Source organism: Pongo abelii, chromosome 19, assembly GCF_028885655.2.
Source record: "Pongo abelii isolate AG06213 chromosome 19, NHGRI_mPonAbe1-v2.0_pri, whole genome shotgun sequence".
Classification (NCBI taxonomy): Eukaryota; Metazoa; Chordata; class Mammalia; order Primates; family Hominidae; genus Pongo; species Pongo abelii.
The window spans coordinates 64663598-64687917 of NC_072004.2; the positions used below are offsets into that span (position 1 = coordinate 64663598).

General features: G+C 46.1%; 1 long non-coding RNA gene across 1 annotated transcript in view; it reads right to left on the bottom strand.

The window, feature by feature from the left end:
• Window positions 1-1247: 1247 nt before the first annotated feature.
• The window catches only part of LOC112129730 (uncharacterized), a 41620-nt gene continuing 18547 nt past the window's right edge, over window positions 1248-24320 (bottom strand). The window contains exon 4 of the long non-coding RNA XR_008519569.2: window positions 1248-1653. This is a non-coding gene — a long non-coding RNA (uncharacterized LOC112129730). The remainder of the gene's footprint in view (window positions 1654-24320) is intronic.

Below are 24320 nucleotides of genomic sequence, written 5' to 3' on the forward strand. Positions count from 1 at the left end.
CTTAACCCTAACAGGACTCTGCCCTGGCTCCCTGGGGTGGGCCAGCGAGCTCAGTTCACCAAGGCAGGAGGAGCTTCCGGAGAAACCAGAAGCAAAGCAGTTTCTCCAGAAGAAGGTGCTGATTAAGCAGAGGAGATTGTGCAAACTGTTCAATTCCATTTAAAATTATGAGAAAAAACTCCAGGAGATCTTGTGTCACAATGTCAGCCACAGCAGTTGTTTGTTACAAGGCTGGCCATTCAGAGCCCGGTTACCAAGCTCTGGCAGCAAGAGTTTATCTTACACGACGATATGTGTTTATGTGCATGTGTGCATCTGTGTGTGTGTGTAGTTTTATGATTGTGGCATATAAGATTGCTGTTTTGCTTTGTTTCTGGTTTTTTTGTTTTTTTGTTTTTTTGAGATGGAGTCTCACTCTATCACCCAGGCTGAAGTACAGTGGCACAGTCTAGGCTCACTGCAACCTCCATCCCCTAGGCTTCAAGCGATTCTCGTGCCTCGGCCTCCTGAGTAACTGGGATTACAGGAACTCACCACCATGCTTGGCTAATTTTTGGATTTTTAGTAGAAATGTGGTTTCGCCATGTTGGCCAGGCTGGTCTCAAACTCCTGACCTCAAGTGATCCTCCCACCTCGGCTACCCAAAGTGCTGGGATTACAGGTGTGAGCCACCGTGCCTGGCCTAAAATTGCTGTTTTTCTAAGACCAAAGCAGCTAGGTCTTGGAAATGTTATTTGGTTCAAACTAATGTTTTGAAAAATGGAAAATTCCATATTCATGGATGATGTATTCACAACCCTCCTCCGAAAGTTTACTTTTCAAAACCAACAAGCAACACAAAGGACTGATTTGGCTTTCAGTTGATGAGTATGAGAAGTAAGGGCCCGAGGGAGAGTGGGCCGTGCTCTCAATCATGCCCAGTCCTGGCAGCTCCAGCAGGAGGGATCACAGCCGCCTATCAAAGGCTTCATCTGCTGGAACAAAGTCAGACCCTGCATATTCTGCTCAGAACCCCTATGTGCCTCATTTGCTGGCAAGATGATCTTGTTCTCTGCTTCTGTTTCCCCTTCGTGGACTCTAGCACTTCCTCTGCTTCCCAGCAAGCGTGAAGGCTTCCAGGACTCCGAGCTCAGCCTGCAATTCCACTCCTGGCTTCTCCTACTGCAAGGTGTCTTTTCCTTACCATACACCCCCTCCCAAATCCTCTTTCCCCCCTACTCCCCATTCAATGCCAGCACACCACAGGATGGCTTTCGTAAATGTTTTTAAATGTCTCAGAAATGTATTACAATGGAAATGTTTGTCATTTTTATCCAGGTCTATTCCCCTAAAAATGTGGGCTGTCTTGAGAAAACTTCAATAAGGCAGGATGCTGCTTTCAGAGAAAAGAGACTCCAGGAGAAGCTGGGAACCTTGCAGCCTTATTGAGGAGGACCTGGAGAAAGAGAGGCCTGGGAGATGGCAACCCAATAAGGGGCACAGTTGGCCAGAAAAAAGGAGCTGTCCAGGAAGGGATGAACCCTCAAAAGCTACCCATAGGAGTTTTCAGGGTCTGATTCACCCCAGGTGGGCTTCTCCAGGAAAAACATCCCAAAGTCACATACCCTGAGACAGGCAATGCAGCCTTCGGTTCAGACGCTGCTGCTGGCAGTCCTGTGGGAAGAAGGTAGAGACTGAGAAGAGGGAAGGGAAGTGTGCAGAGGAAGTCAAGAAGCTGATGTTACTGGGTATGGGGTACCCACCAACAAGGCTTGTGCAACTTCTCCATTGTTTACAAAGCAGGCATTTCACCAAAACAAGGCTCTTTAGTTTGGTGATGTTATACAAAGAGTGCAATATTTAGGACATATTTATACTAAAATATTGTTCATTGTTTATCTGAAATTCAAATTCAAACTTTGTCCTGTATTTTACTGGCAATCCTAGGAGGCTGGGGAGGCTTCCAGGAGGGATACAAAACCACCTACCCAACCTGTGATGACAGCCTACCCACACCTCTCCCCCAAGGTGAAACCTACACTACCGTCAGCACAGATGAAGGACAGGCTCACATTTCAAAGGGAGAGTCAAGAGGGGTCAGGATGAGGATGCGAGAAAGAAGTGCTCCCAGCTCCCTGCATCCAGCCTGGGCTCTGGCCCAGTTCCCAGACCAAGGGTCTAAGCATACATGATGTAAGTAGCTCCCACACCTACCTGTCCATCACCTCCAGGAAGTATTGTATCCCTCACCCTGTGACACCTTCCCCGAAGTACATTTGTGGTCCCTACAGCAGCATTTTTAAATTTTAATCTTGACTATGTAAATGATAGCTGTAAATGATTATGCAAGTGGTTCACTGTAAAAGAAATGGAAAATAGAGGAAACCCTAAGTGAGAGAACAAGAGGCAATCCTATTGTGCTGAAATGCTCTCTTGCAGTCTTTTCATATGCATATATGAACTTCTTTTTACATAGCTGGCATCATACCGTACATTCATTGTTTTCCCTTGTTTTTACTCCAGCTGTTTTTTCATTTGACATCATCCCATTCCACTCAACTTTAGTCAATAAATATTTACCAAATGTCTGCTATAGGCGCCTCACTGTGTGCAGAGCAGTAAACAAGCCTGACACAGTCTCTGCCCTGTGATGCTATGATTCAGGGTGGGAGTCAGAGACTGAACCAGGGAGATAAAAAGTGAATTAAATAGTCTCCTACAAAGTCTGCAATATAATTCAATTGTACATTTTGCTTTCGAGGAAATATGTTCTTAGAAATACAGAGAGAATATTTTAAAGGGTTATATTTAAAGTAAATATTTTGTGCATGACTCTAAGTGGTAGAACATTTAAATGAAAATAGGTATTGCCTATTTGAATTTATTTGTGCCTCACGTGAACCCCGAGGCTTCCTGGGATTGCTACTTAACAAAGCACTGTGATGTCTGAAAGGCCAACATGTTCTTCTACCACATGATTTTGGGGGCTGCCTCCAACACTTCTGTGTGACGCTTTTGTGCGAATAGACTATAAGTTCTTTAACGCGTTATCGATAAACATTTACATTGATTCTAAACATTTACTTTTATAATAACAGAGCAATGAACATCTTTGTGCATGAATATCTGTGTGTACAAACCTGATTATTTATTTGGGATAAACTCTATCATCCATATAAAGAATGAGTCTGGTGCAGAAATTGTCTGGTTATACACAAAACCTATTTCCTCATTCTCCCGGGCACAGGCTAGACTACATTTCCCAGCCTCCTTTGTAGTTAGGGATGGCCACATGACTCATTTCTGGCCAATGGAATTAAGGCGGAAGGCCATCCCCATTGGGCCTGGCTGGAATACCTCCCGTGTGTGCTCCTCCATGTTCTTTCTACTTCTTGTAAGAATCTGTAGAAGCCACGTGTTGAAAATGGAAGAGTCCGAAGTTGGAAGGAGGTTGGGTGCTTCTATCACCATTTGAGGGAGAATTACCCACTAGCTGATCAGGGATCAGCCATTTTGAACATTACACAAGCAGGAAATGAACTTCTATTGTGGTAAGCCACTGAGATTTTAAGTTTTATCTGTTATAGCCACTAGTGTTAACTAATACAGGAGTCCTGCCTTCACTTCCCCTGCCTAAGTCCAATCCAGGTATGCCCAGCTGGGCATCTCAGGTGGTAGAAATGCCATGGTCCCCACTCAAAGTTTCCTCTCCATTCACCTATGCACCTACCCAGTTTCACCACAGGAACCAAGCCCCAGTCTTGTTCCTGATAGGCTTCCTCCCTAGGAATCATCCCAAAAGCTGAGGCTCAGTGGAAGCTGCCCTACCCAGATATCCACCTGGGAAGACCCCAGAGAAAGCCACTGGCTGCCTACCCTGGGATTTGCTTTGTAGCCTCTGCATCTAGAAGGCCAGCACCAATTTCTACTCAAGGAACAAAAAGAATCTATACACACCACAGGATAAATAACCCCACAGATTACAAATAACCCATTCTCCAGGCTCACTGGCACTCATTCTATGCCCGGAAACCTCTGTGTCATTTTGTCTCTATGTCTCTTTCATCAGAAAGCAAAATGGACAATGTAGCTCTGTTCTGGGAAGAGCTATGGGTTACTGCAAATGGAAGTGTCTGACTATGACTGCCGGACTGCCTGGAGTTTGGGTCAGCAGGGGATGTCAGCTTTTCAATCCCTCTGTAAAAGCCCCTTCCCCCAACTATGCATTAGGGAGACTTCTCCGTAGCTGGAAGACAGATGTTCAGTGTTCCTTCCTGGAGGCTGCAAGCCCATCCATCCTTGTGTTGTGATTGCCATCTTGTGGCAGAGAGACAGCAAGGCAGTGGGGGAGGACCCAACCAATGATGAGCCTCCCAAGAGCACCATCAGATGATGGTCAAAATCAGAGTTCCTTCCAAAGCCCTTTCCTTTGTCTGCTCCCCCAACCACCAAAAAAAAAAAAAGTCCTGCTCTCTGTTTACCATTCCCCAAATCATATGCTTTGGGGATTCTCTGCAACTAGTTTTTTTATTTAGCTATTATAAAAATGATATATGCCCATCATTTACAAATTTAGGCCGGGTGCAGTGGCTCATGCCTGTAATCCCAGCACTTTGGGAGGCCAAGGTGGGCAGATCACAAGGTCAGGAGATCGAGACCATCCTGGCCAAAATGGTGAAACTCCATCTGTACTAAAATACAAAAAATTACCAGGCGTTGTGGCGCACACCTGTAGTCCCAGCTACTCAGGAGGCTGAGGCAGGAGAATCGCTTGAACCCAGGAGGCAGAGGTTGCAGTGAGCTGAGATTGTGCCACTGCACTCCAGCCTGGGCGACAGAGCCAGACTCTGTCTCAAAAAAAAAAAAAAATTGAAACACGACTGAAGAATTTAAAAACTAAAGTCAAAAGTCACCCCAAATGCAGCCACTCTGAACTACCAGCATTAGTACATGGGGCAAGTCCCTGCAGACATCTCTCCATGCCACCGACAAGCAGAGAAGCAGATGGCCCGGTAGCGGTTCAGAGCTTGGGCTCTGGTGCCTGGCTGCCGGGGTTCCTGGTTGGCTTTGCCACTTCCTAATTTGTGACCTTAGGCAAATTCCTTAACCTCCATGTATCTTATGTTCTCACCTTAAAAACAGGGACAACAGTGGCATCTCTTACAGAATGGCTATAGGGACTTCCTCTGCAAACCTCAGAGCACAGTGCCTGGCACTTGGTAAACATTCACATGTCAGCCACTGTTATGATGGATGGATGAATGGGCAGATAGATATACTTTTAGGAGAAGGATGTTTAATGTCGCATGTTACTTTTTTTTTTCAGTTTTATTTTTCCCCTTCTTTTCACAGGTGGTGATGTATGTTACTTTTTACTTTAAAGAAAAAAGTATGAACTGTGAAAAGAACAGGATAGGGAATCCATAATTGGAGAGGCTAGGAACTGAGTAGCTGAATCCTCCTGGGTCCACAGGTGATTAGCCACATGTCTCCTGACTGGCTCTTCATCCCCATCTGGTTTCCCCCTGCCACCAGCATGCCACCAGAGATGCTGCCCCTAGCTGTAGCAGTTCCCACTTAAGCAGTTCTCAATCAGGAGAAAAAAGGTATGCTAATAACCAACCAGGAAGAAATGGAATCAGGAGAGAAAACCCATCCTGCTGCTGGCACAAATCTATGAGCTGGCACAAATCTCTGAGAGCCAGCACCAATGCATTGCTCTGTCCAGGGGCTTCAAGGCCACTGAGAAGGATGAAAGAAATCAGTGGCCATTTCTGCAGTTGTGAAAGGCAGCGGGCATACCACACCTCCTCACTGCCTTCATGTACTGCCCACTAACTGTGTATGATGCAGGCCTTCTCCCAGCCCCTAGCAGAACACGGACCTGCCCTGGCTCTGACTCTCCAGAACCCACAGTCAGGTGACTGGACCTCTTTCCACTCCAAACTGTGGGTGAGATGGCCAAGTGATGCAGAGCTGGCCATCACTAGGGCCAGCCTGCTTTCCAGCCCTCTGGCTTCCCCATCCAGGATTTGAAGAGTAAACCCAGAGCTTCCCAAAGCAGTCAAAGGAGCCCTCAGAAGAGTCACAGGGACGGAAAGAAAGCTCCTGCCACATAAGAATTGGGCATAAAAGGCTATGTCCAATTCCCCTTAGGAATCCCATACACCTGTAGGGAAAAAAAAGAGGCTGGCAGGCTGGGAATGTGCTCACAGAAACAGCCAGCATTTGGGAGAATGCCAAGTAGCAAAGGTATGGACACTCCCTCTTGCCCAGGACAGAGGCACACACCCTGGGGCCGCTATTCTTTCGTCCTCCCCTCCCCTCCTGCAGTGAGTGGAGGCCTGGACAGGTAAGAACATCCCACAGAAAAGCATGTCCATGATGAGGACTGGGAAAAAGAGAACAGCATTCCCAGAAATGTGTCCCAGGATTCTGCCAGACCACAGATTTGTCACATTTGAGTAGTCCTGAGAAGGCCCCTAGATCTCTTCGTGTACTAGTTGGCTTTGCAAGTAGACATCAGATTTGGATTCTGGAAACTTGGGCCCAAGTCCCAATCCAGGCACTAGCCATGTGACCTTATGTAAGGCATTCCCCATCTCTGGGCCTCAGTTTGCTCAGTAGCATGACAGGGTGAATTAAGAGATGCCTCCTTGGCCTCCTCCAACTCTGACTCTACAGTCCTCAGTAGTGGCCGTAGCATGGAGAAAGGAGAAGAGGAATGATAGGGGAGGCTCCTGTTCAGCTTAGGTCCATCCCCAGATGCAGCAGATGAATGACTGACTGGTTATGTTTCCACTTTTCTGTCTGCCCAAAACATGCCTGCCCTTGTTTAAGGAAGGCAACTCCTGATCCCCACCTTGATTTCACATCAGAAAGACATCAGAGAGACTCAGAGTGCAGCTGGGCAATCCTCACATTTTACACGCAAAGAAGATAAAGCTCCAAGAGTTAGAAGCATTGCTAGCAGTGAAACCCAGGACTCTGAGTCTACCTCTGCAGAGTGACTGCAGGCTTCCTGAAGCATGCTATCCTTCTGATTGAGACTGCCCAGAAACACAGGGGCTGAAATGGCACTAGGGGCACTAGAGTGGTGAGCACAGAGTATGAACATGGAAATTATTAATTCTAGGAATCCAGCTGCATTACAGCCCAATTATTTACATAATCTCAACAATGGAAGTTTCATACATTTGGAGTTCATTCAGTGATTGTTCTATCTTATAAGAAAGTTGGAATAATGCAGTGGCTCATTCTGTGGATCTAAAGAAAACAATGGACCCTGATCTTGACCCTGATTTCCCAAAAACATAAACGCCTGATTTTGAAACAATTTCAAAGGATCCCCAAACCCAATGAAACTCACAAATAATCTACTAGGTGTTATGGGACCTCAGATTAAGAGTCCCTGGAGAAGAAAGACCTCAGCCTTTTAAAAATTGACACATGGGATCTAATTAAACTAAAGAGCTTCTGCACAGCAAAAGAAACTATCATCAGAGTGAACAGGCAACCTGCAGAATGGGAGAAAATTTTTGCAATCTATCCATCTGACAAAGGGCTAATATCCAGAATCTACAAAGAACTTAAACAAATTTACAAGTAAAAAACAAACAACCCCATCAAAAAGTGGGCGAAGGATATGAACAGACACTTCTCAAAAGAAGACATTTATGCAGCCAACAAACATATGAAAAAAAGCTCATCATCACTGGTCATTAGAGAAATGCAAATCAAAACCACAACAAGATATTATCTCACGCCAGTTAGAATGGCAGTCATTAAAAAGTCAGTAAAGAACAGATGCTAGAGAGGACGTAGAGTAATAGGAATGCTTTTACACTGTTGGTGGGAGTGTAAATTAGTTCAACCATTGTGGAAGACAGTGTGGCAATCCCTCAAGGATCTAGAACCAGAAATAGCATTTGACCCAGCAATCCCATTACTGGGTATATACCCAAAAGATTATAAATCATTCTACTATAAAGACACATGCACACATATGTTTATTGCAGCACTATTCACAATAGCAAAGACTTGGAACCAATCCAAATGTCCATCAATGATAGACTGGGTAAAGAAAATATGGCACATATACACCATGGAATACTATGCAGCCATAAAAAAGGATGAGTTCATGTCCTTTGCAGGGACATGGATGAAGCTGGAAACCATCATTCTGAGCAAACTAACACAAGAACAGAAAACCAAACACTGCATGTTCTCACTCATAAGTGGGAGTTGAACAATGAGAACACATGGACACAGGGAGGGGAACATCACACACTGGGGCTTGTTGGGGGTTTGGGGGTGAGGGGAGGCATAGCATTAGGAGAAATACCTGATGTAGATGACGGGTTGATGGGTGCAGCAAACCACCATGGCATGTGTATACCTATGTAACAAACCTGCACATTCTGCACATGTATCCCAGAACTTAAAGTATAATTTAAAAAAAAAAAAAAAGGAAAGAAAGAAAGACCCAGGCTTCTTAGCTAAAATTCTAAGGTTCAAATCTCAGCTCCACTACTTACTATATAATCTTAACCCATTTTCCAAACCTCTGAGCCCCCATTTCCTCATCTGTGAAGCGGAGGTGATACCTCCTCCAGTTGTGGGATTAAAGGAGATGTGAAATCCTATAATCTAGGAATGCTGCCAGGCTTGCAGTCAGTAATAGGTGATAGAAACTGAGTGCTTTCTAAGCACCAGGCTCTGCCCTATGCACTGTATCTGCACTATCTCAACACCACTAGGAGACAGGTACTATTGTGATCCCTGTTTTATAGATAAGGAAGCTGAGACGGAGAGGTTAAGTATTTGCCCAAGATGGCACACCTTCTAAATGGCACAGCCAGTCAGTGGATTCCAGAGTCCATGCTTCTAACCACTACATCATATTATCTCATTAAACAATTTAATTTACTTCAGAAGTCTGGCTTTAAAAAAATTAAACTCAGAGAAGGAAGAAGAATGGAAAGAAAAAGAAGATCTTGGTGAGGAATGAGTTGACCCAAAGGCCCCTTTGCCAACCTGTCCATTTTGTCCCTTTCTAAGGACAGATGCAGAAAAGCAGTGTCCTGAGCTCTCTGCAGCAGATGGCCCTGAAGCTCCATCTCACCCAGGTTGTGGCTGGCCAGTGCACATTTCATGTGCAGGCAGTGCCCAAAAATGCTTTGCAAAAATCATCCCATTCAATTCATCCCACACACTCACAGTGCTATGAGACAGATGCTACCTCTAGCTCCATTTTACAGGTAAGAAAACTAAAACACAGGTGTAAAATGTCCCCCACAACAACTGCTGCCCTAAACTACTACCACCACAGGGTCTCATAAACAGTTTTGGTAAAATGCTGAGAGGGGATAGTTCCCTTGACTCCCTTTGCGGGCAGGAACTGGAGTGGCTCGTTTCACTCAGCCCACCACTGGCCACTCCTCGCAGGAGGGAGAGTGTGAGTGAGCGAATGCAGGAACCCGAGCGAACGAACGGTGGAACTGGAACTGGCTGGTCACTCCTCTCCGGTGGGAGCAGTGTCTGTGCGGGCCCCACAGCAGCGTCCAAGCTTGTTACAACCAGTGCTCTTTCAGCTCTGCTGTCAGGATCAGCCAAGTGCCAACCAGCTCAGTGGAGGGTCAGGGTGGCAGCCTCTGCCCTCTCGGCACCCAGGTTCTTGTCCAGCGTCCAAGAAGAATCAGGTCACATGGACTGTTTGAAAGGTGATGAATGCGGAAGACTCTATTGAGTAGTGGGTGGCTCTCAGTGGAAAGGAAGGCTGGAAAGGGGATGGGAAGGTGATCTTTCCCTGAAGTTGAGCCATCTCCGGCCGGGCCCCTCTCTGAAGCCACACTGTCTGAAGTCAGCCACACCTATCCATAGTCTCTGATGCTCAGTTGCTTCTCTGCTCACTCCTCAGGCACTTGTATCCTCGATGCTCAGCCGCCTATGTTGTTCTGCCAGCTAAAGTTTTTTATGGGCACAGGATATGGATGAGGCAGGCCAAAAAAGGCAACATTTGGACAGAAAAATGGGGTCAGCTGTTTTCACTTAGGGGGCAGTTCCAGGCTTAAGAGTGGGGTTTAGCTGGGAGCCCAACCCTCTGTATCAGTACGATGGTTAAAATCAGAAACTTTGGGGCCAAATCCAATAAAACGTGGGGGTGGGGAGAGGGGCTGTTAGGGAGGAGGGTTAAATAAGCACAGTCCACGTACTGCACATTGGAGCTGTTTCTACCCAATGTGAACTGCATGGGTGTAAGGAACATGGCTGTGCTTTGGTCAAGGATAGGCCAAGGTAAGATGTTTACATCCCTGTGTGTCTCAGCGAGCTCAGAGCACAGGTGTAAAACTCCACTTGTTGTCATAGCCATGTAGCCGTCACTAGATGGGAAGGCCATTGCTTGGCTCTACACCACTATTGTCTATAAAAGGTATAATTGCCCTGTTGACACTGCGCAGGTGCACTGGCGCCCAGAGAAAGAGAGAAAGAGCCAAAGCTGTCCATCTGCAAGATGGACAGAGGGGAGCCGCGGCACAGCTCATGCTGGTGCCCAGAGAAAGGGTTAATTTGCTGACCCTGAAGGCAAGAGAGAGCAGGCCACGCAGCTGTGTCTGGGGGCTGCCGGACCAAGAAGCTGAGACAGGGTGGACAGTGTGAGAAAGCTGTTGATAAGAGCTGCTGCTGAATAAAATAATTCACCTGCCTACGGCCCCCCAAGTGTTCTTTCTGCTCATCCACCCGCTCCCTCTAGACCTCACCATGACCTTTGGCATAGTCATGAACCTGACAATAGGTGTGGCAGGACTCATCAGAGAAGCCATCCCAAGGCTGGAGTAGATAAGTAGAGGAAGTGAGCTAACAGATTTGAGTCAGGAAGTTGTTGGGTGAGGCAGGCAGCACTTTAAAGGAGGAAACTGGAGGCCTGAACCCCAGGTAGAAAACAACAACCCACTCTGATTTTCAGAGCCCCTGGGAAAACTCAGCACTCAGGGCTCTGGCATAAATGACAGTGGGGCACAGGAACAGCCCTTGCCTCATCCCCTCCAGGCAAGTGAACCAGACCTCATTCTTTGGCTCTGAATTCAGCCTCCAGATAAGCAGCGGCAAGTCAGTGGGGGCAGGACGGAGATTTTCCAAAGGAAGAAGTGCAGGACCACAAAAAAGCTGACACCCTGTCTGCATATGCATCCTGACATCCCTCACCTTGCTTAAAAATATTTGTTCCTAATCTTGGCCACACAGTGGAATTCCTCGAGGAGCTTTTTAAAAATACCAATCGTCTCTAGGGATGGGACTTGGAGATTCAAGTGTCAAAAACCCACCAGGTGGTCTTCATGTGCAGGCAGAATTGAGGATCCATCCTCTATTTGTCACCCATCATGTCCTATCGAGGACACCTGCACTCTAAGTGTGGTCCACACAGCCTCCACCTCAACATCGCCTGGGAACTCGTTAGAAATGCAGAATCACAGCTCCCTCCTCAGTCCTCTAGACTCGGAATCTGCATTTTAACAAGATCCCCAGATGATTCATGTGCACAGTAAAGTTTGAGAGATGCCAGTTTAGACTCTTACTACCCACCCGCCACCACTTTCCATCTGAACAATCAGCAGCTGTTCCACTCCCCACCTCCCTTAGCCTGAGACAGGAATCAAGATGTAATGCAAGGGTTCCCAAGTTTTAGCATGCCTCAGAAGCATCTGGGCAGCTTATTTAAAATACAGATACCCAGGCTCAGGTGTGTTTAACGCACACTCCCCACCCCAGGTGCTTCTGCCCCAGGTGCTCCAGAAGCTGTGAATGGAAAAGCTGTTATCGCGAAAGCACAGAGGTATTGGAATCAGGTGAATTACACCCTAAATTCTGACTCTGCCACTTGCTATCTGTTTGAACTACAGGAGTCACAGATGTCTCTGAGCCTGTTTTGTCACCTACAAAAATCAGGATAACGACATCTCACTTACAGTGATGTTATGGCTTGTATTGTGTCCTCCAAAAAGATAACGATAAACTCCTAACCCCCACTACCAGAAAATGTTACCTTATTGGGAAATAAGATCCTTGCAGATGTAATTAGTTAAAATAAGGTCATCCTGGAATAGGGTGGGCCCTTGATCCAATATAACTGGTCTCATTAAAAAACACACATATACACAAGGGGAGAATGTTTTGGGACAACAGAGGCAGGGACTGAAATGCCATAGGTGCAAGCCAAGGAACACCAAGAATTGCCACCACCACCAGAAGCAAAGAAGAAGCAAGGAAGGCCTCTCCCTCCTCCAGGTTTCAGAGGGAGTGTGGCCCTGCCGACACCTTGATTTCAGACGTCTAACCTCCAGAACTGACAGTCAGTTTCTGTTGTTTTAAGCCACCCAGTTTGTGGTGCTTTGCTATGGCAATATTGGGAAGCAAACACCAGTGAGGGTCACGGATTAGGGAGTTAATATTTGGGAGATCCTACAAATACAAGGTATCAACAAAGATGGTTCTCATCTCCTGTACCCTATTTTCTGATTTTCCAGTCCTTTGTCGGCATTCAACACGAGAGCACTACAGCTCACCACTTCTTCAAGGAGCTTTGGGTCCAGAGTAAAGCGGCAGGGAAAATTCTTTGCAGGGTGACACACGAAGATACTCAGTCCTTGCACCATAAGCAGCCAGACAACAGCTCTCAGAGCAGAGCAGTGGGATCAAAACCTAACTCTGCCTGTGCCAAGTCCACAGCAGCAGTGACCCCCCGGCGTGGCCCCAGCAGCTGTCAGCAGCCCAGAAGGAAGCCTTCTCCCTAAGTGACCCACTGCTTCCTCTACCCACACCCCAAAGAAAAAATACAAAGGATGGATCAAATAACTACTCAGACTTGGAATTATTTCAGAAAATTCATAAAATCTTAAAAGGAACTTTGAGTGATGCCAACTGGATGGGGTAAAAGAGAAAAGAGATGCAAGGACAAGGCTATTTGAATATGAAAAGCGAAGAATGGCTCTTAGAATGAATGAAGAATTATAAGACATTCCTGCAAAAGGGAAGACTTAGAAAGCATCTTTCATCCCCTCTGCTGAGAGGGCGATGAGCTCACCCTGAATCATTTTACAGATAGGGAACTGAGGCCCAAAGACAGGAAGGGTTGTCCAAGGTTACACAGGTAAAACCGAGCTAGGACCTGAGACTTCTGACTCCCAGCCTGGTGCTCTTTCCAACACTAGAATTCCTGGGAGGATGCCTCATTCGTTTGTCTGTACAGGGTTATTGAGTCCAAGCTGGTTTGATTGTGAGAGGTTCTCTCAAGCCACAGAGCTATGAGCATGTGAAAGAAACCCGAGAGTGTGGCAGCAGGGATCCTTCCATTGAAGTCAATACAAAGAGAAAAGTTTCGTTTTGTCATAAAAAATCAGACCCAGAAACCCTGCCAGGCAGCAACTCTGGACAGTGCTTCCCTAAACTCACCTATAGACTTTGCCCTGGTGTCTTCACTGCACAGACAGAGAACCTGCTGGGCTCCCCTCACCTTACATTGTATCCTGACCCTTTGTTATGGACCGAATGTTGGTGTCCCCACCAAAATTCATACGTTAAATCCCTGATGCCTAATGTGATGGTATTAGGAGGTGGGGACTTTGGGAGGTAATTAGGTTTAGATAAGGTCATGCGGTGCCCCCTACGATGGGATTCATGTCCTAACAAGAGGAGACCAGAGCCCTCTCTCTGCAACATGAGGATACAGTGAGAAGGAGGCTACTGTGAGACGGAGGCCATCCAAAAGCCAGGAGGAGGGTCCTCACCAGAACTCAACCATGTTGGCACCTTGATCTTGGAATTCCAGCCGCCAAAGCTGTGAGAAATAAATGTCTGCTGTTTAAGCCACCAGTCTATGGTAATGTTACAGGGAGCTGGACAGTCATGAGCGGTACTTAGACACCCACTAAGAATGCTGGGTGATGGTTCAGCAATTATTACATTGCCTCTCTAAAAGTGATAAATTATGGCTGGGCACGGTGGCTCACGCCTATAATCCCAGCACTTTGGGAGGCCAAGGCAGGCGGTTCATCTGAGATAGGGAGTTTGAGACCATCCTGACCAAAATGGTAAAACTCTGTCCTACTAAAAATACAAAATTTAGCTGGGGCTGTGGTGGTGCGTGCCTGTAATCATGGCTACTCAGGAGGCTAAGGCAGGAGAATCCCTTGAACCTGGGAGGCTGAGGGTGCAGTGAACCGAGATCGCGCCACTGCACTCCAGCCTGGGTGACAAAGGGAGATCCTGTCTCAAAAAAATATAAAATAAAAGTGATAAATTGGCAGCCGGTGCCAGGGAGAGACCATATCCTGAAGGTCCACACCTGTTGCACTAAAGTGTTAATTGCGGCCAGGCATGGTGGCTCACGCCTGTAATCTCAGCACTTTAGGAGGCTGAAGTGGGTGGATCACCTGAGGTCGGGAGTTCGAGACCAGCCTGACCAACATGGAGAAGCCCTGTCTCTACTAAAAATACAAAATTAGCTGGACGTGGTGGCGCATGCCTGTAATCTCAGCTACTCGGGAGGCTGAGGCAGGAGAATGATTTGAACCTGGGAGGCGGAGGTTGCTGTGAACCGAGATCGCATCATTGCACTCCAGCCTGGGCAAAAAGAGTGAAACTCCATCTCAAAAAATAAAAAATAAAGTGTTAATTGAATGCAGATGCCTGGGAAGAAGCAACTTCCCAGGCGTCTGCATTAAGAGACAAAATGGCGGAGTATGACTTTCCGGGGGCACTCCACTAGAAAAGGGAAGAAGAGTCTCAGATGGGCATGCATACAGCTTCCTAAGCACACTGCATGTTCTCACTTCCCAAGCATAAGAAGGGCACTGCACACATGCGCAGCCCATCCTAAGGGAAGAATCATGGGAAAGGGTCAGCCTATAAAGCCCTAGGATCACAGTTAAACTCTGCACTTGACCTTCAGGTGCCCACTTGGGTTTCTTCCAAGCATACTTTTCTTTCTTTCTTGTTCTAAAGCCAATTTAAATAAACTTCCACTCCTGCTCTGAAACTCGCCTCCGTCTCTTTTTCTGCCTTATGCCCCTCAGTCAAATTCTTTCTTCTGAGGAGGCAAGAATTGAGGTTGCTCTAGACCGTATGGATTCACTGCCGGTAACTGGGATACCTTCCACTGGTAACAGTATTTTGTTATAGCAGCTTGAACAGAGTAAGACATCCTTAAAATCCTAGAATCGCTCAGCCAGAGGGGGCCTTAGGAGCATTCTGGTCAAACCACCTCATTTCACACCAAAAGCCAGGCCCAGAAAGGAAGGACACATTTGGAATGGAATAATGAGAATAGCAATGGATGGTGACAATAACAGATGCTTGTTAAACAGTGATCGTGCTAGCCGTGTGTCAGGTACTGCTGCATAGTACTTTCACGACCTCCTTGAATTCTCATGACAACCCTGGGAGGTACTTGTATCAATTGGGGTTTAGTACAAGAAACTAGGCGCGGTGGCTCATGCCTGTAATCCCAGCACTTTGGGAGGTCAAGGTGGGGAGATCACAAGGTCAGGAGTTCGAGACCAGCCTGACCAACATAGTGAAACCCCATCACTACTAAAACTACAAAAATTAGTCAGGCATGGTGGCATGCACCTGTAATCCCAGCTACTGAGGAGGCTGAGGCAGGAGAATCACTTGAACCTGGGAGGTGGAGGTTGCAGTGAGTTGAGATTGCATTATTTCACTCCAGCCTGGGCGACAAAGCAAGACTCCATCTAAAAAAAAAGAGAGAGAGAGAAAGAAAGAAAGAAACTGGAACAACTCTGGGTATTTTAAGCCGAAAGAGATTTAATAAAAGAAATTAGGCACTACAAAATTACTGGAAGAGCTGGAGGAGTAGGCTCTGGCCTAGGTGCCAGGGCTGATTTCCAGAACAATAAGCACTGGTCAATTTGGGGAGATGCTATCTCTAAGGCTGACACTAGACTACTATGTCGATGACATGGCCCCAGTGCTATGAGCCAGAGGTCAGAAACCAGAATGAGGAATTCTCTGCCCCCAAATACTGTCTCTGTAACCACTGCTCATTCCAGGAGGCTGGGAGCAGGATACTAGAACACTGCAATAAAACCTTTTACTCTCACTCCCTTGCTTGCCAGCAGAAGGGTCAGGAAGAAGGCCTCTGCATGGCCTCACTTGGCCTTCCAAATACTGGGCAAGTGTCTCTAATTACAATTAGACCCTACATTCTATTCTAAGCCCTAGCTGCAAAGCATCTGGAAAATGGAGATTGTTGCTTTCCAGGCTCCATAGTACAGGAAGGCAGCCTAAAAGGAGAGTGGAATGGAGATTGAGCAAGCCAATCCACAGCATTGCTAGCCAATCCACAGTAATTACTAGTGTCATTTCTATGTCTTACAGATAAGGAAAATGAGGCATGGAAAGGTTCAGTAATTTGCCTAAGGTAACACAGAAAATCAGTGGTGGAGCCAGGATTTGAACCCAAGGGATCTGACGTCAGGATCCTCTTAAAATGATCCCTTTCAAGAAAGGACACTTTACAACTTCAGACAGTATGTTTACAACTTTAGACAGTATATTTACAAAAGATATATACTTTTTCTTTTTGCTGCAGAAAATGACAAGATAAAGCTTCATTTTTTGATAGTGTAATATCAAAATGGGACTCTAAATTCAGCCGAACTGCTTGAAATAGAGTTCAAATATCTAAGAAGTTTTTAAAATAGCCATTGTATAAAATCTAGTCTCACATGTTGATGGAAATAGAAGCATGAAGTAACACTATGTTATTCAACTCAGAATGTCCTAGGAGAACAAAGAGAAGCAGAGAAACTATAGCCTTGGAGCACCAGCAGCTTGTCCTGGCTTCTTTGTGAATGGCCGTGAAGAAAGGTGAATAGGGAACTGTAAAACTACTAGAAGAAAACAGGAAAAGCTCTACCCCATTGGTCTGGGAAAGTATTTCGTGGATGTCATTCACCTCACAAACACTGGCAACAAAAGCAAAAATAGACTAATGGGATTGCATCAAACTAAAACGCTTCTGCACAGCAAAGGAAACAACAGAGTGAAGAGACAACCTACAGATTGGGAGAAAATATTTGCAAATCATGCATCAGATAAGGCGCTAATACCCAAAATACATAAGGAACTCAAACTACTCAATAATAGGAAAACAAATAACTCTTTTTTTGTTTGTTTGTTTGTTTCATTTTTGAGACAAGCTCTCACTCTGTTGCCCAGGCTGGAGTGCAGTGGCATGATCTTGGCTCACTGCAACATCCACCTCCTGGGCTCAAGCAATCCTCCCACCTCAGCCTCCTGAGTAGCTGGGACTACTTAATCTTAAGCAGGGACAGGTGCATGCCACCATACTCAGCTAATTTTTTGTTTTTGTTTTTGTTTTTGGTAAAAATAGGACTTCATCAGTTTGCCCAGGCTGGTCTCAAACTCCTGGGCTCAAGCAATCCAGCCACCTCAGCCTCCCAAAGTGCAGGGATAACAGGCATGAGCCACCACACCTGGCCCACTCTATTTTAAAATTGGCGAAAGACCTGAATAGCCATTTCTCAAGAGGCTATATAAATGGCCAACAGATATATGAAAAAATGCCCAACATCACTAATCATTAGGGACATGCAAATCAAGGCCACAATAAGATATCACTTCACCCTAGTTAGAATGGCTATTATCAAAAAATAACAAATGCTGCCAAAGATTTGAAGAGAGGGGAATTCCTATACATAGTTGGTGGGAATGGAAATGAGCACAGCCATTGTGGAAAACAATATGGCGGTTCCTCACAAAATTGAAAACAGAACTACCATATGATCCACCAATCCCACTTCTGGGTGTATATTCAAAGGAATTGAGATCAGTATGTCGAGGAGATGTCTGCATCCCACGTTCATTGCCACATCATTCACAATAGCCAAGATCTGGAAACAACCTAAGTGCCCATCAATGAATAAATTGATTTGTAAAATGTGGTGTCTATATATACAACAGAATATATTCAGCCTTGAAAAAGAAGAAAATTCTGTCACTTGCAACAACATGGATGAATCTAGAGGACACTATGCTCAGTGATATAAGCCAGGCTCAGAAAGTCAAATACTACACATGATCTCACATATACATAGAATCTTTTTTTTTTTCCTTTGAGATGGAGTCTCACTCTATCACCCACGCTGGAGTGCAGTGGCGTGATCTTGGCTCATTGCAACCTCCAGCTCCCGGGTTCAAGCAGTTCTCCTGTCTCAGCCTCCCAAGTAGCTGGGACTATAGGCACCTGCCACCACACCCAGCTAATTTTTGTATTTTTAGTAGAGACGGAGTTTCACCATATTGGTCAGGCTGGTCTCAAACTCCTGACCTCAAGTGATCCACCCGCCTCGTCCTCCCAAAGTGCTGGGATTACAGGCATGACCCACCATGCCCAGCCATATATGGAATCTTCAAAAGCTGAACTCATAGAAGCAGAGTAGATTTTAAATGTCCTCATCACAAAAAAAATGATAAGTATTGAGGTGACGGATATGTTCATTAGCCTGATTTGATCAATTCTACAATGTCTACATGTATGGAAACATCACATTGTACCCCATAAATATATATGATTATTATTCATCAATTAAAAGTTTACAAATTAGCCAGATATGGTGGCTCACGCCTGTAATCCCAGCTCTTTGGGAGGCTGAGGTGGGAGGATCACTTAAGGTCAGGAGTTCAAGACGAGCCTGGCCAACATAGTGAAACCCTGTCTCTACTAAAAATACAAAAATTAGCTGGGCATGGTGGTACGCATCTGTAGTCCAAGCTACTCGGAAGGCTGAGGCAGGAGAATGCCTTGAACCTGGGAGGCAGAGGTTGCAGTGAGCCGAGATCGTGCCACTGCACTCCAATCTTGGCGACAGAGTGAGACTCCATCTAAAAAAAAAAAAAAAGTTTAAAAATTAAAGTGGATTAATTCTGAAAAAATAAAAGGAAAGCAGATAGGCAACTGGAAAAGGTACCAGAACCTCCCCATTCCAAGGTTACTTATCACAGAGTTGTGAATGGATGTCTGGGGGTGATGCTGTAGAACAAAGTGATCAAGGACAAGCAATGATTCCCAAACCCTCACCTGGGATCTAGGGTGCAAGACCCAGGGACCTGCCCTGTGCGCAGTCAGGAGAGATCAGTGAGCAGCTGTCCTCACCCTTGGGGGCCCACCTCCTTTCTTCAACCTTACAAATCTGACCTGTGGATATAAGGTCTAAAACCCCCATCGACGTAAGTCTGATTTTCTTGCTGTTCTGTCTCCAACACAGACAAGAAGAGAACCTTTTAGGGCCCAAAAGAAAAATGATAAATTCCAACAAGGTTTGAGATTAATTGTATTTTTCATTTTTTATTTAACTCTCTTTGCTTTCTATGGCTACAGGAAAGCGTGAGTAGTCTATAAGGGCTGTCCCTTAGCCGAGCATCATAATCTTTGCTAATTCAGGACCGTGACATGCATGGAGGAACAAATGGATAGTTACGTAGATAAATTGACTATTGGTGGGTAGATAAACTGGTAGATAAATAATGCTGTAAAGAGAGAAGAACAGAGACAGAGAGAGTAAATTTTAAGCAGTCAATCAGCAAGGCCAGGGCTGGAACAAACACCATCTCCCTAGAATTGCCCAGAAGAAGAACGTGGCTTCTGGAAGGCTTCTAGGAATGTACATAGAAGAATATTCAAACTGCCCAAAGAAATAGCAACAACAACAACAAAAATCAGTTATCCAACTACAAAAGGGTGAACAGAATAATTATGAACCTCAGGAATTAGAAATAGAAGAGGAAAGAAAATGGAAAGAGAGACTTATGAAAAACCTTAACACTTCTATCTACCGCCAGGTTCAAAGTAAAGTCCAAACCAATCAGCAAAACTCCTAAGAGGACCTGCGGCTGCGAGAAATCCTTCTGAGGTCACTGAGTCCCTACCCTGCCTGAGGGAGGCAGAGCTGTTCCTAAGTTGCCCTCCCCTGGAAAAGAAGCTCGGATCCTAAGGGCTGATTCCTGCGCCTTGGAGAAATACTCTTTAAAATTAAAGAATTACTCAGCAGGTTTTTTCTTCTCTTGCCTAATCGTGCATTACCAAAAGGGAGAATAAGCTGCAACTGTCAGGTCCGGCGGCTCCACCCTCAGTCTAGGAAGGAGCTCGCGTGTGCACTGTCATCAAACAGATTTGTCCCTAGAGCCAAGATGTTCTCCGCAGTCTCAGTTATAATGCTCAGTAAATTAGATCCAAGGCTGCTGCTGTTTCTGCAGACTGGCGTTGGTCAGTTACAGGCAGGGCAGGGAAGGAGTGGATGGAGAATGTAATTATCTGTTTTGAATAGGGATGGCAGGTAGGCAGTATGGGGGCGGGAGGAACATGCGCAGATCTTTGGGTTTTCATTTCTGCTCTGCCAGATGGCCACTGTGTGCCTGTAAGCAAGTGACCGCACCTCTCTGCCTCTCTGAACTTCCACTTCCCCGTCTACAAGAAGAGATAGTAGTGCCTATCCCCTGAAGTTATTTCAGGATTAAAGATTATGCATAAAAGGGCCCATCCCACAATCCGTGAAAGCTGTCATCACGGTCATCAGCCCCTGCCTGGCTCTCAGGCCTGCCCCGCTGCTCCAGCCCTGCCCACAGCTGAGGCTTCTGACTCCACATGCAGTTTCTTCCCCTCACTTCCCTCCAAAAGGCAGCTCCAGATGGAATGTGTCAGCTCTGCCTCAGTCTTCCTTGCTACTGTGCCAACTCTAATGGGGTGGCTCCAGCATTACAGGTGGCCTTTGACCTGGTGTCTGCCTCTAGTTTCTTGGCCTCATCAACTATGCAGTGGTCTTACTGAGCACCTGCTAACTCGGGTCCCTTCTGAAACAGACATCCTGCCTGGCTCCTGCCTTACTCTCACTGTCTCTCTCCCAGAGACTAGACTTCTACTCTGAGCCCCAGTCTGATGACAAATGCTTTGCTATTCAAAGAGAAACGTCTGCACTGACAGAATCCTAAGCATCTCCCACACCAGGATCCCTGCTGCTGGACTCTGCCCACGTCAACCCCCACCACTTGGTTCAGTCCCACCATTGTTGCAGGCTGCCTGCCAGAGATCACAAGGCACCTCCCTCCTTTCTGCCAAATCTTTCTCCCTCTGCAGAATGTGGTTTGGTGAAATAGACACAAATTATAGAATCAGACTGCCCTGCACATCTATGTGTGACCTTGGGCAATTTCTTCACCTCTCAGAACCCCATGTATAAAATGAGGACAACAGCCTTATTAGGCCATGGAGGAAATTCAGGGAAGGGCGTGCATTGCAAGCCTGGCACTGTGCCTGGCATGGGGACAGTGCTCCCTAAAGGCCCACTCCCCTTTGCCTCCTCCCGTCGCCAATGGCCTGTAACTGGTCATGCCCACCTGAATCCAGAGGTAGAAAATGGTCATTAAAACAAATTGTCACTTGATTCTATAAGCCAGGTGGCACATGACAGCCATTAATTTTTCACATGAAAAATGGCTCTGCTAATTGAAAAACATCAAAAAGATTGAGGTTTACACAAATGTTCAGCTCTGTTTATTTTTTCTAATTTACTTTTCAGCAGTCAGTAAGAACTTAATGAGCTCTCATTTATGGCTTCCTCCCTATTTATAGATATTGGCGCCTGTGGTGTTCTAGATGTATATACTGAGAGCATTCAGCCTGGGCTACATGGCCAGTAGGGAACAGTTACAATACCCAGGTAAATGCCAGACAGGAATTACTGCTCCTCAAAAACTTAGCGATACACTGTTCATTAGGAAAATGCCCTGATGCTTTACATTGGCTGGATACTGTTTTCCTCTTCTTGGGACAAATTTTTCTAGCTGGAAGTTTCATTTGATATGACATGAAAATAGGTAACATTTATGGAGCAATTGCTCGGTTTCAGACACCATGTTGTGCATGGTATGTGGATTCTTTCATTTCATGCTTGTCATAACACTGAGGAAAATACCCTTATTAACCCTGTTTCCAGATGAGGGAATTAAGATGTAGGGGAAAATTAAAAATGTTGAAACCCAATTTTCTCTAGGTCCAGATTCCATATTTTTATCATGGTGCCTACACAGCCATACCCTCTCTTCAACAAGCAGAGAGCCAACTGGTGAGTTCTGTCCATTTGAGGAGAGACAGATATGGGAGAAGAGCACTGCACCAAGAGTCAGGAGACATGAATTCAAGTCCCACATCTTCCAAGAGTCCTCAGGACCTTGAGCAGGTCCCTCACCATCTCTGCTTTGAAGTTTAGAGGTCTGGGGTAGGGCTGGAGCCAGAACATGGGCATCAACCCTTCTTCCCCTCTCGCTGACCAGCTAACAAAGACAACAAGGGGAATTAGAGTTTCAGATTTATTAATGGCCAGTTTTATATCCCCAGACCACCAAAAGTAGAGCCCTCTGACAAAGCTGGAATGGCAAACACAGATTAGACTCAGGCCAAAGTGGAGGCCTCTGACTCCTGCCCCAGGTCTAGACCTTGGAACCCACCAGACCATGAGGATGCCTCATCTGGTCAGGCTTGGAGTGAGAACAGAGGTCTTTGAGTCCTGGGGCAAACAGGTCAGAAAGATAAAGTGGAGCCTCTTTCCCACTGCTGAGGCACCAGAAACCCTGCCCAGCAGCAAAACATGACTCAACCAGTCCTCTAATGAAGAGAAACAAGAGGGCGGAGAGAGGAACAGAGCTTACACAGCAGTCCTTCCCTGAGCAGGGAGACGTAAGAGCAGAAGTTCTCACCCCCATGGGCCAAGGTGGGGGTGGGCAGAGAGGAGGAGAAAGATCCCCCTAAAATTCTTGACCTGTAAACTAAAAGGCTGGACCCCTGAAGCAAGAGGCAACACAGATGAACGAGAGGAATGGCTGCCACTATGCAAAGTGAATGGATTCAAGAAGTTGGATTGTACCTGACTGCAGACTAGAGACGCAGCAGTGGGAAGGCTGGCACCTCTGGTTTGGAGAAACTGAGGATGATTCCTTTGAGTTAAGGACACTGTCTTATTCATTCTGTGTCCCCCGCACCCTGCAAAGATGGAGCCTGGCTCAGGGTCAGGTTCGGTGTCTGTTGAACTAATGAGAGAATGAATAGAAGGGCTGTGGTTTGGCATCTCCTGAGACAACAAGCCCACAGAGTTGCTCTGAGACATGATTCGTAAGCCTTCTGGTGCTGCAGGGATGGTCACTCGTGTTGTACCTGTTCATTTTGACTCCCAGTCACATATTAACAACCAAGATGGCAGCAGTTCTCACAATAGCATTTGTGGGGAGATAACACAAATAGAAATAAATTACTTCTAGAGATCAGCATGTTACAGCTCAATCACTTGTATAACTGCATACCTCAGGCCTTGGGAGTATAATCGAGATTTAGCCTGGAACCCTGGGCTCCCGACTCGCATTCTGGTGCTCCTTTCCTCCACCACAGAGCGCAGTGGAGGCTGCCGTACAGGCAGAGCTACACACAGCACAGGACTCAGTGAAGACCCCATCTACACTCAGGCCAAGAACTCTTTTTTTTTTTTTTTTTTTTTTTTGAGGCAGCATCTCACTCTATCACCCAGGCTGGAGTGCAGTGGTGCAATCTTGGCTCACCGTAGCCTCAAATCCCTGAGCTCAAGCAATCCTCCCACCTCAGCCTCCCAAGTAGCTGGGACTACAGGTGTGCACCACTATGCCCGGCTAATTTTTTTATTTTTAGTAGAGATGAGGTCTAGCTATGTTGCCCAGGCTGGTCTCAAACTCCTGGGCTCAAGCAATCCTCCCCTTGGCTTCCCAAAGTGCTAGGATTACAGGCTTGAGCCACCACACCCAGGCAAGAGCCCTTCTTACAAACTGTTTTTTTTAACACTCCTAATCTTGCCATCATCCCACAAGTAACAAATAATCAAAATCCTCTTCTTGGACTTCAAATACAAGCACCAGGAATGCACAGAAATATATGCATGAGTTATCTTGCAATCTTATGTTGACAACTGAACCAGTGAGTTCAGGCAGCTAGTAAGCAGCTGATCTGGGCTGCAGTCCCAGATATTCCCTGAGCCAAGGCTGAGGTAAAGCTTTTTCAAGAATGTGATGTTTAAGCTGAGCCCAGGAAAATGAATAAGCAGGAGTTAGCTTGGGGAAGGGGATGAGATGGAAGCTCCTACAGGGAGAGGGAGGAGCACTTTCAACATCCTTGAGGTGGGAGCGCCTATGATTTTTCCATCAGACCACGCTGCCTCACAAAACCTCATTTTATGAATGAAAAGAGGGCTTCTCCAAGAACAACAATCTTGTATCATATCATGGGA